This window comes from Sinocyclocheilus rhinocerous, unplaced genomic scaffold (genome assembly GCF_001515625.1).
Source record: "Sinocyclocheilus rhinocerous isolate Xijiao unplaced genomic scaffold, SAMN03320098_v1.1 scaffold1858, whole genome shotgun sequence".
Lineage (NCBI taxonomy): Eukaryota > Metazoa > Chordata > Actinopteri > Cypriniformes > Cyprinidae > Sinocyclocheilus > Sinocyclocheilus rhinocerous.
The window spans coordinates 485,944-503,397 of NW_015647052.1; the positions used below are offsets into that span (position 1 = coordinate 485,944).

Sequence of the window (17,454 nt, forward strand, 5' to 3'; positions counted from 1 at the left end):
ATATTTTGTGAAATGTTTGGTGTTCCACAGAAGAAAGTAAGCACTGGTTTGGAATGGCATGACAGCAAATAAATCATAACTTCATTTTTGGGTGAACTATCCCTTTAAAGCAGACCAAATAAAAACATAGACAAACTGCTGAACAACCATCTAGCCTTAAGAAATGTTATATTAGGTCAAAAGAGCACACACACCTTGAGTTTAACTGATGTCAGTGTCCCAGGGTCAAATGAATGAACAGTGTCCTTCAATATTATGGTAACACTACATCCAGTGCTGCACACAGACCTAACTAACTGTGGCTGAGGGAATTGTTTCCCTAGTTTTCCATGCTTTCAGCCGTACAATAGCATAGGGGAGTGGACTTTCTATGACAATGACGAGCCATACTGACAGTGCTGATGTAACACAACAAAGCATTTGCTTACATCCCCTAAAAAGCAAGCCAGACAGTGGAGGAGATACTAGGGCTGCATGATTATGACAAAAATTATAATTGTCGATTATTCCCTTGAAATTGTAATTGTGATTATTATTTACGATGATCACAATTTATATTGAGTGATGTTTATACCATTGTTTGGAGCAACTGCATGCCATATTTTAAATGAAAATAAACAAGCTGAAAACACTCAAACTGAAAAACTTTTTTGCTTGTTGACATCTATACAGTATATCCAGCGTTATCAGTACAATAACATGGTACACTATATGTTACTATCATTCACCTCTTAAAGAATGTATGTTTCATGACATACCTCACTTAAAGTAGTAGTCATGTACTGTATATAACAACCTCTGAGTTTCGGCTCAAATCATCTGTCAAAAAGATGCATTCTGCACTCTGGCCAGCTGCTAATGACAGAGTGAGGTCACCCGAGTCTGTTGTTTAGATGATTACAGAGCCTGCATGTGCAAACATACCATATGAATTCATCATCAAGATTAGCAAGAGCTGTTTTTAAATAAACGACATGCATGATAGCTTCAGGTCTGATTCTCTCTGGAGATCAGGATCAATGAGGTATGCAAATGCAGTCATATTAGATCTCCTGGAACTAAAACACGCAAGGACTGAAAGTACTGGCTAAAAGTTAAAAATACAACAAAGTGAGGAATGTTCAGGAAATGTCGATGAAGATCACAATTCCCTGAAGAAGGAAGCAGAGTTTTTATGCAGTTTCTGACAGCGTGCTTGCTTGGACGTTTCAGACGTTTTCAGGTAAGAAAGCACAGCTCTGGAATTTGTTGGTTTGACACACTGTCTAAAGCTCTAAAGCAGCTGTGGTCTCATTTTTGTTCAATAGGAGACAACGGACTTTGGGCCTCTAGTTGTTGTGGTGTTTCTTTCCCTCCGTCATCTAGCTGATAATGAAAAGTGGCTGACCCATTTCTGTCGTGATCTGTTTTCCGTGAGCTTCCCTTTTTGATAAGAACAAAGTTTGTAATGTTGTGGGACTCGAGACAAAAATCGTCCCACATGAAAATCAATGGAAAAAGGAGAAGATATCTCCACATAACACAACCGAATCTATCTTGGCACAAATCTGCCACATGTAAAATCCAAATCTGCTTTCCTAGATTCTGATGACAGTCCCAATCTCAACAGCAGACTGGAAAAGTTGCACTGCATTCCAGATGATTCAGATAGATGACACTTCGTCTGCCTAGGCTGCGTATAAAGCTTAGTGTATGCTGCAACCCCATTATCTTCTTTGTAGCCTTTAAAACCACACAATTCTACTGCAGTGATGTTCTTCCAGATAGCATATATCACATGTGGACAACTGCTGTGCATGTCTCAACACCTCCACCCTGTCTAACTGCATTTACATTGTGCCGACAGAAGAAAAACAAGATGAAAATGTTTGAGGATAAGTTGTTTGTTTTCTTTAGTATTTTTGAAGTTGCAACGAAACAGAAATAGCGACAGTAACGGATTCGGAAAAGAAAAAATGTGGGTGTTGCACTAAAAAATGGAGGCGTATCTCAATGCAAGTTTGTAGTCGACTTGTGGACGGGGTTTAATGATTGTAAAAGTTTGACATACGCCACCAGAGACAAGTTTGTTGATTTACCGGAAGATCCACTTATGACATTTTTATTCAAAATTAAATGGTCAAAACAGTTAAAAAAGAAATATATGCATGGATGAATTGTTTGCAACAAGATTAAGAGAACAATATTTAGAAAATAAATGAGGTAAATTTTATGCCTGTTTACCCAAAAATGAAAATCCCATCTTCATTGACTCACCCTCATGCCATTCCAGAAGACCAGACTGAAAAATATGTGTGGAGGAACAAACTGAAATAAAGCCTGACACATAATAATTGATTTGTGAGACACAGCTGAGATATTTTCAGTAAATAACAAATTCAATTTTGGCTATTGCATGACTTCAGAATACATATAGTCCACGTTTGAATCTCTAATGGTGCTTTTTCATAATTTTAGGCTTGACTTTTATTAGAAAAAAATTTTCACACTTTGTGTTCCACAGAAGAATGTCAAAGAGGGTTTGGAACAACATGAGGGTTAATAATGACAATTTGAACTGATGAACTGCCTCTTTAATAAAAGAGAAGGAGTGTCTTAAGTCTGCAGTGAGTGAGTCTGCAGCTCTAAACGTGATTTATGTACATGATGTCATGATGTAAGTTCAGTCCGTGTCATTACTTGCTTTTGCTAGACCATTCAACTCAAGCTTTGCCAACCCACACATGCTGGATCATGAGCTCAGGGCAACATAAACATTACATTACCACACAATAAAGTGATATAACAAGACACTGTAATGGCGCTCATCGACCTCATATCAATCAAAAGCCATAAACTCCTTTCATTTAGGCCACTGATCAAACATTCAGCCAACTACCATCTGTCTCTCAGAGCCCGAATGATGGATGAAAACCACAGGGCAAAATGCAGGGGACGAAAAAAGATATCAGTGGAGGTATCGAAGGAAAGAAGGAACGTGGATGCAGATGAATGGTTAAAAAACGCAGTCAGCTCTAGTTTTTCTCAGCAGGTGTGTGCCATGCACTGATGGAGTGCTATCAGACGAATATGTGTCCCACTGAAGCAGACACATATTCATTATTACACTCGAGAGAACCAACTGAAGTGAAAAATGAGATAAAAACTCAGCCGTTCTGAAGACCTGTCTTGCAAATTAGCGTCTGATAAAGACCAAACAAGAAGAAAAACAAGCCATGATCTCAGCTCTGGCACACTGACAAGGAATTTAAGCTGCTGTAAAAGCTAATGGGTCTCAGAAAAACCCAGCAACAGGCCTGCATTGCCTCTCTCAGACTAAACCACAGCTGCAGTAGGGAAATCCATCTATTCCAGCCAAGCACAATTTAAGCAGAACGGCGACCAACACGGACTGGCTGAAATGTCTCCAAGTCCTCGAAGCCCGCGTCTCTCTGAGCTACATGGAGTGATTTGTTGTCACGGAGTGGAGGATGCCAAAGACTTTTCCCATACAGTGTTGGCTAAATCATTCAGAACTACGTCTCCCTTCAAAGCACAATGTTTGCTATTCTGCAATCTTGGATTTGGCTGACTTCTCAAAGTGGCGCCTATGCGTGAATTGTATTGAAGGTGCAGACGTCAGGTTGGGAAGACGCTCATTTATATCCACTGCTGAAACCTCCTAAAAAGTATTTTCCCATGGCTGTGAGCCAAGCGACTGCAGATGTGCATAAAATTGTGCACCTGGATATCTTATGTTGCAACGGATCCTGCATACTCACAAGAATAAACCGATACTGTGACAGGCCAAGTAAGGAAATCCCATTTCTTGGGTTGGATTTAGATACTTTTCCACCTTATTTGCTATAACCATAACGACTCGAACGGAAATACCATTGAGGGTTAGGTGCAAGATATTTTGTCACATTATGACATTGGATTACAGGGGGCATGAGAGGAATGCAAAGGACCCTGATAATGGTCATCATCAGGACAGGGGTAAAAGTCCTCTAAAGCTATGGCTCCATGACAGGAATGTTTTTAGTCTTTAAGCAGATGCACTTAAGAGTTCCTGCCAAACAGGGTGAATTCCAGCAGTCTGGTGGAGAGGAGAAAGGAGAAAATTGTTCTACCACTTCACACCCACAGTCTAGTGTTTGTCATGATTTGTGTAATGAAATTGAAAGATGAGATATGGCAATGCAACAAATAGATTGGTGACCACATAAAAGAGAAGAAGAGTCAGGAGCAAGTTTGACATCTGATATCAATGATTATTATGCAATGATTGAAACTATTATTACATAAGCGCTTCTATGCAGATGCTGAAAGACATTTCAACTCCACTTTTTCAGATAATTTTTGTAGGGTCTGATGAAGACGGCTCAGGCTCCTAGCAAAAACTCTGATTTATGTAGTTCTATGTCCAAGCTGAGATCTATATAACACTTCAAAACCCTTTTGAAATAGAAACTTTTCAAGGACCACTGCTCAGTGCAAAAGACACATCAAAAACAATCTAAAATCAGAAAGTTCTGACTCAGCACATACTCAAAACCAAAACACTGACATTTCTTCAAATACTACTTTAAAAGTATCTGTCCAACTGCATCTACATTAGTGGTTCTTGGCTGGTTTTGCTTAAGGATCCATGACTTTACAAAGTGGTGACCAACACAAGAAACTGTCAGAGCATCATGTGATTGACTTGAAGAAGGGAACAACATGTGAATGAGCAGTCACATTAATAACAATCTTGGGGAAAATAGGATTATGATTAGGCTTGGTGCCTTAAAATTACTGCAAGAAACAGACGTCACAATAAGCTAATGATATTGAAAAAACAATTAGATTAACAAACAACAAATCTTATTCTAAAAGCTTATTTGTGAAGACATGAGGAAGACGTTGTGCTGTATCACTTGATTCTTGTAATAAAATCACATTATTAGGTCATACAGTGCCCCTAAAATTAGTTGGAGACTTAAATCACTCTTAAAATGTCTGAATGCATTATATAACCAAACCTCAAACCATAAAAAAATGAAAGATGACTAACCAATTAGTCTTGTGGAGATTTTAACGGATGTACGAATTTCTCCTCAAGTTCACACTGGTATCCTAGACGACATATTGTTTTAAATATAAAACCTAACAAGTGTCTTTTTTTGTGACATTTGCCTGGAAATCATTCTTAGATATTTTGTTATTTAATGTAGTCATTTATACATTTTTAAGTGGTTTAAGTGTCCAAATACTTTTAGTGGTCACTGCATAAAAACTTAACTTCAAAGTGTTTGTTGGACCACAGTAGAGCATGAAAGTTTGACATAATGTGAATTTCATGAAGTGTGTTGATATAATAGCTGTGTCAACAAAAAAATCCCACAAATATCAAATATATTCATGTCATTCATGAACAAAGCCTGAATGAACTCTGGCTTATACACTGAAAACCACTCTCATCAAGCATGACCCCAAAGTATGCTACTTTCACAATAATCATTTAAATACTGTGTGAAATTTCTTCCATCCTGCCTCATCCAGGGTAACGCAAAAAAGGTCTTTGCTAAGAATCCAAGAACCAATGCTGGCCAGAAAATTAAGAAAACCATGTTCTTGCTGAGCTGATTACGAATGATGTGGTTTAGAAAAGAGTTCAATATAAGACCAACTTGTGAGGGAGAAACACTGGAATAGAGTCTAAACAGATTGAAGGGTTAAGAGAGACAAATAATACAATCTGAGCTAAACTCTCGAAAATATGCACCACACATTCTCATGAAATGCCAAAAGAGCAAAGGAGGTGACTTAGACAAGGGTGAGGACATTCATCTAGCTTTTAACAAGAGGTTCAAATGTCCAACCACAGACATTTACACTTCTATTCTCACCAGCCCCAAGGCATTGGAATCAGCTATGCTTTTTAGTGTCTGTAATATTTCTAAAGGTCAAAAAGACAAGCTATTGAGCATTTTCACTTAAAACTTACACTAAAGCGAAAAATCCTTTCAATGATTACTAGGGGTGCGCCGATTCGATACTGCCATTCTTTGCCAGATCAGGTATCGGTCAGACAGGACCGTTCCAACACCAATATTGTGTGTACTATTCTGTGGATACTCTACTCTTGGATCGGTTCTGAAAAAAATGGTTATCGGTGCATCCCTAATGATTACCAAGGAATCCTGATTTGAGCATCCACTGTTGATGTCATATTTTATGCTTCTACATTAAAAGAAATCCAATTCCTGATATAACTTAAAACAACTTATGGGTATAATATCTTGCCTCCGCGGCACCCATACACAGATACTGTATAAAGACATTCCACAGTGTGGTGGCGAGCTGAAGCAAAAAAAACTCAGTCAGCAATCACCACATGAACAAGTCTGCAGAGGGGAAATAGAGCCCACCACAAGCGGCTCTGCATTTGAATGCTCTCAGATGGAGAGACAGATGTCAGGACAACACAGAGCTTCTCATTTCTTCTATGTGTGCAGTTTTGCTTGCATATTGTTTTTATGGAAGTGTGTGTTTTAGTTTGTGAGTACACTGGTTTTGAAAATAGTTTACTATACTAGTAGCTCTGAAATATAGAGATTTGAATTAGGAACTTCCCGTTTTTTATGGTTATCTGTTATCAAACGCGCAAACCTCAATTAAGCAAGGTCAGTTTCTTGTTAAACACCTTCAGGAGCACATAAAAGCAAAGATATACACTATCATTTAAAAATTTGAGATCATGAAGATTTTTATAGGTGTTTTGAAAGAAATCTCTTATGCTCAGTAATGCAGTAATACTTTAAATTGTTTTACAATTTTTATGTTAATATAAAATGTAATGTATTTCTGTGATGCAAATCTGAGTATTCAGCCGTCATTACTCCAGTCTTCAGTGTCACATGACCCTTCAGAAATCATTCTAATATGCTGATTTGATTATTAAGAAACATTTATTACCAATGTTTTTATTTATTTTTTTCATTTATTACCAAACAGTAGTGCTGCTTAAATGTTTTTTATAAAACGGATAGTTCCGGTCCTTGATTCTGATTGGTTGAGCTGCGTTCTAAGCTGTTGTAAATTACACTACAAACATTCACCTTTGTTTACTTCTGTGTGTTGCTCAGCAACCACTTTGTTGTCTGTGAAACCTTACTATGTATATGGAATAACCGTTTTATAAAAGCAATAAGCCCTGTGAAGCCATGGTTTACAGTGAATTTATAACAGCTAGGGGGGTTTTAGCTGTTATATATTCACAGCTAAACTCCGCTTCGCGTCGTGCCTAACAACGCCCCTTAGCTGTAATAAATTCACTGTAAACCATGGCTTCACAGGGCTTATTGCTTTAGTGGAAACTGTGATGCAATTTTTATCGGGATGCTTTGATGACTAAAAAGCATTTATTTGAAGTCAAAATGTTTTGTAACATCAGTGACGGCGCTACACTGGGGCTAGGGGGGGCTATAGCCCCGTCAGAATTTTTAATAGCCCCGGTTTAGCCCTCATGTATGTAAAAAGTTTTTGTCGTTGTCTTATGGTCACTTGTATTAAGATTATATCTATTTTGATGAATTTGCCTATTCGTTGGCAAAATATAAATTAAAACTACACTTCTGTTGAATATGGTGTGTATCATAGCTGCTTTTATTTAAAAAAAAAAACGACAATTTCTTTATGAAGTAACTCTGACGTCATCAATATCATTTATTTTCTTAGCACCCCCACATATTGGTCTAGCCCCCCCTTAGCACCGGTAGAGAAAAAATTCTGGCGCCGTGCCTGCAACATTATAAATGTCCTTAAAGTGATGGTTGAGCAGATTTTTTCGAAGGCTTGATTGTGTTTATGGGGTGCAGTGTAACGTGTTCATGCTTTGTTTAAAAAAAAAAAACCACATTATTTTAACATATTTTACCTTTATTCTACACCGCTGTTTCCGTTCTCTTCAAAACGGTCTGTTGAGTTCCTGGTTCTATGAAGCCCCTCCCTAAGAAATACCAATCGGTTAGCTGGCCCAGTGTGTTTGTGATTCACTAACTGCCTAGTGCACATTGTCTGGAAACATCATGCCCCCTTACCATTACGGGTAGTTGCATATTCCCGGGGGCAGGGTTTATGTAAACATCGGGGGTTTGTGATGTCACAAACTCGGGAAGAAGCTTGTTGTAGTCCCTACCAGCCTTTTTTGTAGTCCTTGAACATTGATTTCTTTAAAATAAAATATCTTCATTTGAATTGAACTTTGAGAGTCGTAACTTTGCAGACGTTGTTTATGCTCTAACAGCAACATTACACACTAACTAAAGTAAAAAAGTGAAATCATAATCAACCATCCCTTTAAAAATGTACTGACCTCAAACTTTTGAACAGTAGTATATACAAGATAATGAAACAGGGAGCCATGTATCCTCACTCAGATTATCAGAGACTGGATGGTCATCCACCTCTAAACCAGTTAGGATTGTGGAAAGCACAACAAAATTGTTCGTTTGGGACAGGGACAAGAGTCAAACAACCCAAACATGACCCGTAGCTTTAAACAGAGCTTAGTAACCACAAAACCTGTTCCAATTGGTTGCACAAACCTATTATTCCCTTAGGGGGCTCAAAGGAATTCAGGGATGCACTCATCGCCAAATCCTGACAGTGTGCTCAAAAACTGCATGGGGATTCTGTCTTTCAAAGCAGAGCAAAAATAATTCATAAAGAACATAAACAGAGAAGAAAAGTTTTTGGATTATTCCACAGAATATGCCATGTACAACCCCATTACTGAAGTCTCAGGATGCAGAATTGCAGTAATACATTTTGTGGAGGGAATATTCAGTGCAATAAGTTGACCAAAGCACTTTTTATTCATTCATAAATTCGAGCCCGTGTCAAGTGGGTTTCAGAAAGCAGTTTAAAACATGTGAGGATATAGAGTATCTCTCTTTGTGTAGTGCTGCTGGGGAGCTTATGTGACTCAGAGATAAGTAGATTTATAGTGTCTATTTACGCAGTGCTTCCTTCACAGATAGAACACGTCCATTCACAAAGCAGCATTTGCAGTAGCCGATGGTCTTTCAACCACTCTGAGTTCAGATAAGACCACTAGGCTATATGAAGATAATACCGGCCACGTATAATGATGAAAAAATAACAAATGAGATTAGGAAACACATTAAACACATAACAGCTGTAGTAGAGTGCCATTTTAAGAGTAAACCAAAATGGAACTGTTTATTTATTATTATTATTATTATGATTTCAGGCAATTCAGGATTTAGTAAGTGAATGAATGATATTGGCTGAGACTAAGCCAGATTTAATGGGTTAAGGCATAGGTAATCATACTTATGTTTAACCAACACATGCATTTCTGCAACAAACATGGGAGGACATGCTGTCAGACCAGGTATTCACAGATATTTGTCAAAATAAGAAGCATGAAAAGCATGTGGAATTTTGTGGAAACTGACATTTACCCCTTAAATATCATTAGCAATTATTATCTGATACCTTTGAGCCCATGCAACAAAAAGGTGTATTACTGAATATAATCTGAAAGATTTTCATTACTTACTCCTCAAAAAACGTAAATATAAAGTCAAGATCTTAAAACACTTGTCTACGTGTCTTCCCTAAAACATAATATACATATATCTAACATTTAAGTAGCTATATAAAGGCATAATACAGCAATATTTTAACTTGACAATTCGTGTTTTGTACCTAAAACGTTCACTTGCCCCCCTTCATCATCATCATTCTTGCAGTAAGGTCAGTTCCCGACAGCTGGCTCGCGCTGTTTGGGCTCCCGTGAGTTCAATAATCATTGCAATCATCCGTATAAAGTCCCCGAGCGACTTCACTGTATGCTCATGAAAATGTCTCTAACAGCTCCAGTGACTCGCCCCTTGCATGTGATCTACTCAGCGCTTGATTAAAGTCCATGGCTGCTCTTTTCCACAGGACAACCTGTCGTAGATACAGACATTGTCCGTGGCTCTGAGGCTGTCAAACGAAAATACGGCTCAGTTCGCCGCTCGCAAACTTTGCATGCGCGACTGGGATCCATTACACACCATCCAGCGCGGTTGTACCTCAGCGGTTGAGAGATTGTTCGGATCGTCCCACCCCTTCTTACAACTCCCAACTGAAGAGACACTCAGTCAATCTCGGATACATTGACACACGAAGGAATACACAGTGGCGGCGTTTCAAATCCTAGTCAACTGCCTTCTTATTAGACAGCATTTGAATGGCGCTACGACGGTTCCGATTCATGCTAACAATTTCGGTTTCGGCTCCATAAACATTGTTTTAATTGTTTTAGTAGAAAACATTTGAGGTAGAAATATTTGAAGTGCTTATTACATACATTTAGCTATCGTTAAATAATGAGATTCATTAATTTCTATAAATTACCACTGATTACAAAAAAAAATCTAATGAAAAACCCACAAGTATAATATTGATTGTATTCTCATGAGCATAAAGTCGAAAATAACGCTCGGTTCAGTCGTTTGTAACTGCACAAAAGTTCATCGCATCTTTTAATAATTCGCAAGTGTTTGTGATTGACAAAAATAACCGGCTCAAGAGTCTTTCGTTAAGGAATCGGACTGATTGACCTCAGTAGCAGGAAACATTGGCTGCGTCCGAAAGCCTAGGTAGCTGACTTGCTGCCTTATGAGGCAATGACTTTATAGGCAGCGTTTTTGGACGAAGGCACCTCATGAAACTGATTTCGGACAGGCTTGAGGCAGCGTAACGGTTTAATGATCTACAACAAAATAGAACGAGTTTTGATGATAACTAAATGAATATTTAATTATTATAATATTGATTTCTCGCTAGAAATAACATCAAAAGTGCAAAAAGTTAGTCAGAATCATACATTTAAACACAAACTGACCACCAAAGGCAACTATTTTTTTTTATCTCAACCGTCACGGAATGGAACGCACAGGATTGTGGGATATCAAAGGCAGCGAAGGATACATCTATGCTGCCTTCAAAATTCGATCAGAAGAAGGTAGGCTACCTCCAGAGACAGGAAGTGAAGCAGAATTTGTATTCGGACGTGCCTTGATGCCTTCCTGCCTTAGAATGCTGCCTCCGAAGGCAGCATTTTAGGGTGCTTTCACACTTGGTTTGCGTGCCTGGTCCGAACCCGAGTTCGATTGCTCCCCACTCCCTCTGTCCCCGCTGGACTGCGTTCATATTATTTTATTTGGGTCTGAACGAACCGAACTCTGACGTCAATCGAACCCGGGTGCGCACCAAACGTCCTGGTGTGAAAGCACCCTTAGAGCTTTCGGACGCAGCCATTAGTTTAGTAGCCAACAGTGCTGCGTGCTAGATGCACGTGCGGGAACGTAGGGTGCTTTCACACTAGCACTTTTGGTGCGCACCCAGGTTCGCAGGGGGAGCAATCAAATTCGGGTTCGGACCAAGCAATCGAACCAAGTGTGAAAGCACCCTTAAAGGAACTTAATGAAAATCATTCGGTTCCATTTTTTTAATGCTCTTCATGATTCCTAAAAAACCTACTAATGGTTACCGAAAATCCTGTACGCGATTATGATGACCAGACTCGCTAGGTCTTGAGACAGTTTCCATAGTTTCATCGAAAGTCCCTAGAGTGCAGTGTTTTGACATTCTAACAAACAATATTCTATGAGTATTAAAACTGTATCAGGTGGAAACCACTTCAATGTGACTTCATCTACTTCTATGTTATAATGTAAAATGATTATTTACACCACAAACATTAGAGCCAAGCAGGGGTACAGAGCTTGTTCAAAATGATTTCTACATCGCCATCTATCTCCACACATATGTACTGCAGAATGAGAAGCCTATACCTCATAATTTGAGTAATCATTCACTGAAAACCTAGTCACTTAAAACATGTTTGCAAGGTCAAGATGTTCTGAACATGTTAAATAGGGTAAATGAATGAGATTGCCGAAATAGGATAAATGTTTCTGAGATTTAGGGTTGTATTCTACTTTTATTTTGGACTTTTGCAAATATAAGATAGTACAGCATCATCTCACTTGGTCTTTGGAATGCTGTATAGTTTACTAATATGGAAAGTATTAAACAAAGAATTTGGGTTTTGTTTAACTGTCATATAATAATTCATAAATGTGGAAATTACTGTAAACAGCTTTTTCTGGTTTGGTGACAGATTTGAAGCAGTGTCAGTCATTCTGAAGGAGGTGAGCATTTACCTTGAGCCTGAAGATACTTTATGATTAAGTCACTAGTTTTATATGTTTTAATCATCCATTCAGACAGATTTGGAAAACCAACCTCACTTTGCTGTCCTCCCTCCTGGCAGGATCTTAATATTCCAACAAAAAAGATGGAAAAATCACTTCATTTAAAGCTGAAGGGAAAGGTGTCTCCACCATGTTATGAAAAAATCAAATAAACAATAAATACCATAAATCGTAATGGTCTGCACCTGAGTCTGCACTGGCTGGGCGTTTCCTCCTGAAGCCTGTTTTCATTATGAAAGACATCCGGTCGCGGGTAGCAGTCTGGCACACATTCTTTACATAACTCTGAGGGGTTTGTGGGGAAACATCCCAAAGACAGCAGCATCATTCACAGCACTCTATAGCCTTTCACAATATTCAGAGACTTGAACATACAGTCCATTATCTTTGCTGTTGCTGTTCAGACCATTTATCTAGCAAATGCAGAAAAATGACAGATTTTATCTCTAACATCATGAAAACCAAATGTCAAAAACCTAGTTGCTGCATAGTGCTCAGTTTTTTTTTTACACATTAAAAAACGATTGAGTTTTCTTTCCAGGAGATGAGAAAAAGTAACAGTAAAATACAAAACTATAGCTGGAATATGGCTGAAATCAATGCTTTTCTAATAAACAGTTTTGCACTACAGAGACCTGCAATAAAGGACAGTACAGCTACGTGCTTATATAAGTAACAGCAGACCTTAGGGCACAGTTTAGTGCACCTAACAGGATTCTCGTCTGGAATAACTAGAAAGTTTTGTTCTACTGCCCTCTAATGGACAAATCCACAACCATACAGTTATAACTGTACAGCCTTTTCCCACCACACATAAAATCTCTGCAACTTGTGCTTAGAAATCACACCTAGACTCAGTAAACAGCAATAAAAGAGTCAGGGATCTGAATACTAAACAATCATAAACACTAAGTCATAAACTTGAAATCAAAAAGGGTTTCAAATAAAATTAAAACATGAAAGTATTTGAAGAATATAAACCTTGTGATGTAGTATCTTAAATAGGACATGTGTGACTTTCTTATATGCACTTACTTTCAATTCAATTTTATAATTCCACAGACTGAGCTAAGATATTAAAAACGTAAAGAGGCACTGTCATGTGCGTGCACATGGCCCTGTGCGTTCACAAATCAACCTTGCTCAATCAACCACCACTTTCCACAGAAAAGCCACAATGGGCATGACTGAAAAATCACAGAGGCAGACATGGTGGAATGGAATTTGTGGGGCTTCAAACTGGTATGCTCCACAAACCGGACAGTATTACCTGAATATCCGGATTGCACAGAGCTAATCCGCAGGCCCATCTGTGACCACAGAAATCTGGGGGTTCCATAAGAGAGATGTTATTCTCATGGCACAGGGTTTATGCACAATGGATGAATGATTTGGACATTAATTTTTCTAGTGAAACAAGTGCAAAAAGTATGATATCTGAGCATAGGGCTGGGCGGTATGACGGTATATATCGTTACCGCGGAATAAAGTTTCAATCGTTAGAGATTTTGCTATGTCATGTATTCCGCGGTATGCAAATATATCTGCGTAACATAGTACTTAAAAGTTATATAAACCTTTGAGCGATAAGGAAACATACATGAATGAGAAAATAAAGAGTGGGACACACTTGATAGAGTTATTAAGCGCAATAAGCAGTGAAAAAGAGCTCAATCCGCGGTTCGCACTGAAAGCGCCTCTCTGAGACAGCATATGATCGCAAAATCAGATCCCTTTCGTGCTTGAATCAGTAGCCCCTCACTGCAGAACACAAGATCCAGGGGTGTGGTTGAATCCACATCTAGGGGGTGGAGATTGGTAGGTTTAGGGATCAGGGGGTGGAGACGGGTAGGTTTAGGTATATGTAAGGTAGGAGGAGTTGGATCTGGATCCAACCACGCCCCCTGGATATTGTGTTCTGCAGTGAGGACCATCTCGCTTGAATGGTCAAATACATACACAATTATGTCAAAATGCCCGTTGTCTGGAGTATTCACGTAAATACAGTCGGTTATGTGTTAAATAAATGTAAATAGTCAGGTGAAAACCGGATGTGTATCAGTATATTGCAGTGATGGGCAAACTTGGCCCTTCCAGGCCACTTTCCTGCAGAGATTTGATCCAACCCTGATAAAACTCATCTGCCTGAAGCCTTCTAGAAGTCTTGAAGACAATGATTAGCTGGTTTAGGTGTGTTTGATTAGGGTTGGAGCTAAACTCTGAAGGAAAGTGGCCTGGAAGGGCCAAGTTTGCCCACCCCTGGTATATTGGATCCATGCAGTCGGTCTTAAAGGGACAGCAGCATAATTCCCCTTCTGCTGTCTGTCATGTTAATCACTCACTGCACTTGACTGAATTGCTCTTGGATCTTTAATAAGAATCAGTTCATGTTTGATTGATACAGTGAAGACTGCAGTCTTTTATTTATACACTTTATTCAATTTCTGTAATATTTCTTACTACGTTAAATAAACCTACTGTAGCCGAATAAATTAAAAGTTTATTTTATATGTATTTGTTCTTTTGTGTTTGTAATTTGCTTATTTTTTATTTTTAATAACAAAAATAAAAATAGCTATATCAAGCAATCCCATCTTCCATATCAAGATCTGTTTAACAATTGCACACTGTTCATTTTTTAACATAAAAATAATATAAAAATGCTACAGTTGAAAATTTTAAATGGTTGAACATCACATTATATGTAATTTTACTGTAAAATGCTATCAAATTTATGTTTTTGGAAGTACAAACTATGAATTACCATGTGAATTTATGGTGAAAAACAGTAACAGGACATTTCCAGAAGTCCCTGCATGACACATCACATATGATTGATTATATATTATTTAAACCGTTTTGTTTCTTCACATTTTAATCAGTAATGTTTTTGTGTTATAACTTATGTTTAGTTGATGTTTGTTGCATTATTTTAGTGTCATTTGTGCTCACCATTACAGTGGGAACACTGCACCAATCTCTTCGCTAAAAAACGAAAGAGCCAAAGCTTTCTTTTGCTTATGAGAAAAGTGCAAACTCAGACATAGTTAATGCCAGGGAAAAGATGGCAGTATTTCTCTCATTCATCCAAGCGGCAAGTTAACCAACCACAAAGAACTGGCCTGCCAATTCAGGACTCTGAGAATCAATTCAATGCAAACATAGACTAAAAGGCTTTGAACTTTATACTGACAGGAACTAGGCAGACTTATAAACTGAAATGTGTAATGTTTCATTGTGGTTTTGATAGGACAGATGGAGAGTCTAATACAGTTAATCACTTTGACACAGTATATGTCTGTAAAAACAGTTGTGGAGGGAAAATGTACATGTTCATAATTCACTCTGTGCGGCCCTTTATTTCTTCACACCTCTGCTCTAGACTCCCAGACACTTGAGGCTTCTGGATCCCAAAATCTCTGGAAAAATCCTTTAAATTAATTTATACAGCTAATATTAAAATGGATCAGTTGATTCTAGCTCTCAAGATGAACAGCTATTTTCTCTGTTGCACTGAATCCAAGTAAAGTGTATCATTCTTAACCTTGTTTTCTCCAATACTCTCTCATTGACCACGTGGAGAACCCTTTGCATGGGCCGGTTGGAGCTGTGCCACTGAGCTATTTTCCATGCTCCCCACAGACAGTTGCTGGGCAAGGCTGTTCAAGGAGAAAAATACAGCTGGATCAAAATGACAAGACGACACATTAAACCGACAAGGCTTTTTGTGGTGAGCTGCATTTGGGCCCAGATATTTTGCAATGAAATAATTAACATGAAAAATAAAGTTTCCATCATGTGTCTCTTTTTTGTGTTTGAAAGCTTCGGTCCATTGCTTTTTGAACTGTGTCCAAGCCTTGTCTCTCCACTCACACCAGACCTTCTACTGCAACAGTTCTCAGTGTTTGCACTCTTACAGATTCAGGCCTTATACCTGAGAGAGAAAACCAGAGTAATGCAGTAATGAGTAAACATAACCCTGAGGCAGACTCATAAAACACACACTTAAACTGATATGTAACCAAAGGTTTGTGTGAGGAGAGGAAGGAAACAACTAATAAAAGGCTAGACCTCTAGAAAATTAGTCTTCAGTAAAGTTTGTCTTCAGTAAAGATTGGATAGCAATCTGAAGCTTGACTTGACTAGCATGAACTTCTGGTTGATGCTTGATGCTGAAGCTTAGTGGGTACAAATCAGAATCACACTACCATTCAATAAGGTTTTCATTCAGTGAGGTTTTTTGTTGTTGTTGAAAGAAATGAATACTCTTTTCAGCAAGGATGCATTAAATTGGTCATAACTGACATTGATGACATTTATAATGTGACAAAAGATTTCTAATAAATGCTGTTCTTTTGAACTTTCTATTCAAAGAATCTTGAAAAAATGTATCACGGTTTCCACAAAAATATTAAGCAGTACAACTGTTTTTAACATGGATAATAATAAGAAATGTTTCTTGAGCAGCAAATCGGTATATTAGAATGATTTCTGAAGAATCATGTGACACTGAAGACTGGAGTAATGATGCTGAAAATTCAAATGGAAAGCAGTTATTTTAAATTGTAATAATGTTTCAGTTTTACTGTAATATTACTGTTTTATTGTATGTTTAATCAAATGAATGCAGCCTTGGTGAGCATTAGAGATGTCAAAAACATTAATAGTTTGTACCGACCCCAAACTTTTGAACGCTAGTATATGTTGGTTACTAGCCATGCTATGTGTTTTAGCAGGGAATATATTACCATATTAGATATATTATAAAATAATTGATTGCGCAAGTTATGTGGAGAATAGTTTTTTTGTTTTTACATCTTTACATCAGTTGTCCTTCCTACAAGCATATATATATATTTTTTTTTAAATGTTGTCTGAGCAAGTAGCGCTTCTGTCCCATACATAAACTCGCAAGGACAAAAGACATAAATCTAAAAATTCCTGCTAAATTCGAACTGTTAAAAATATCAATCACTAATCACTGTAGGCTTATTGGTGTTAGGTTAGAACAATAGAGAATGGTTTCTTACTCTCTCAATAAAGATATTTTTGTCTATTTTAACTGAAAAAAATCTTTGGTAGTGTAGTTTTAAAGGTACAGTTCATCAAAAAATTCTGTCATCATTTATTCACCCTCATGTTATTCCAAACCTGTGTGAATTTCCTTCTTTTGTGCAACATATAAGAAGAT

General features: G+C 37.9%; 1 protein-coding gene across 1 annotated transcript in view; it reads right to left on the reverse strand.

The window, feature by feature from the left end:
- LOC107708617 (PDZ domain-containing protein 2-like) overlaps positions 1-17,454 on the reverse strand; it is a 74,391-nt gene that overhangs the window by 39,193 nt on the left and 17,744 nt on the right. The window lies entirely within an intron of this gene.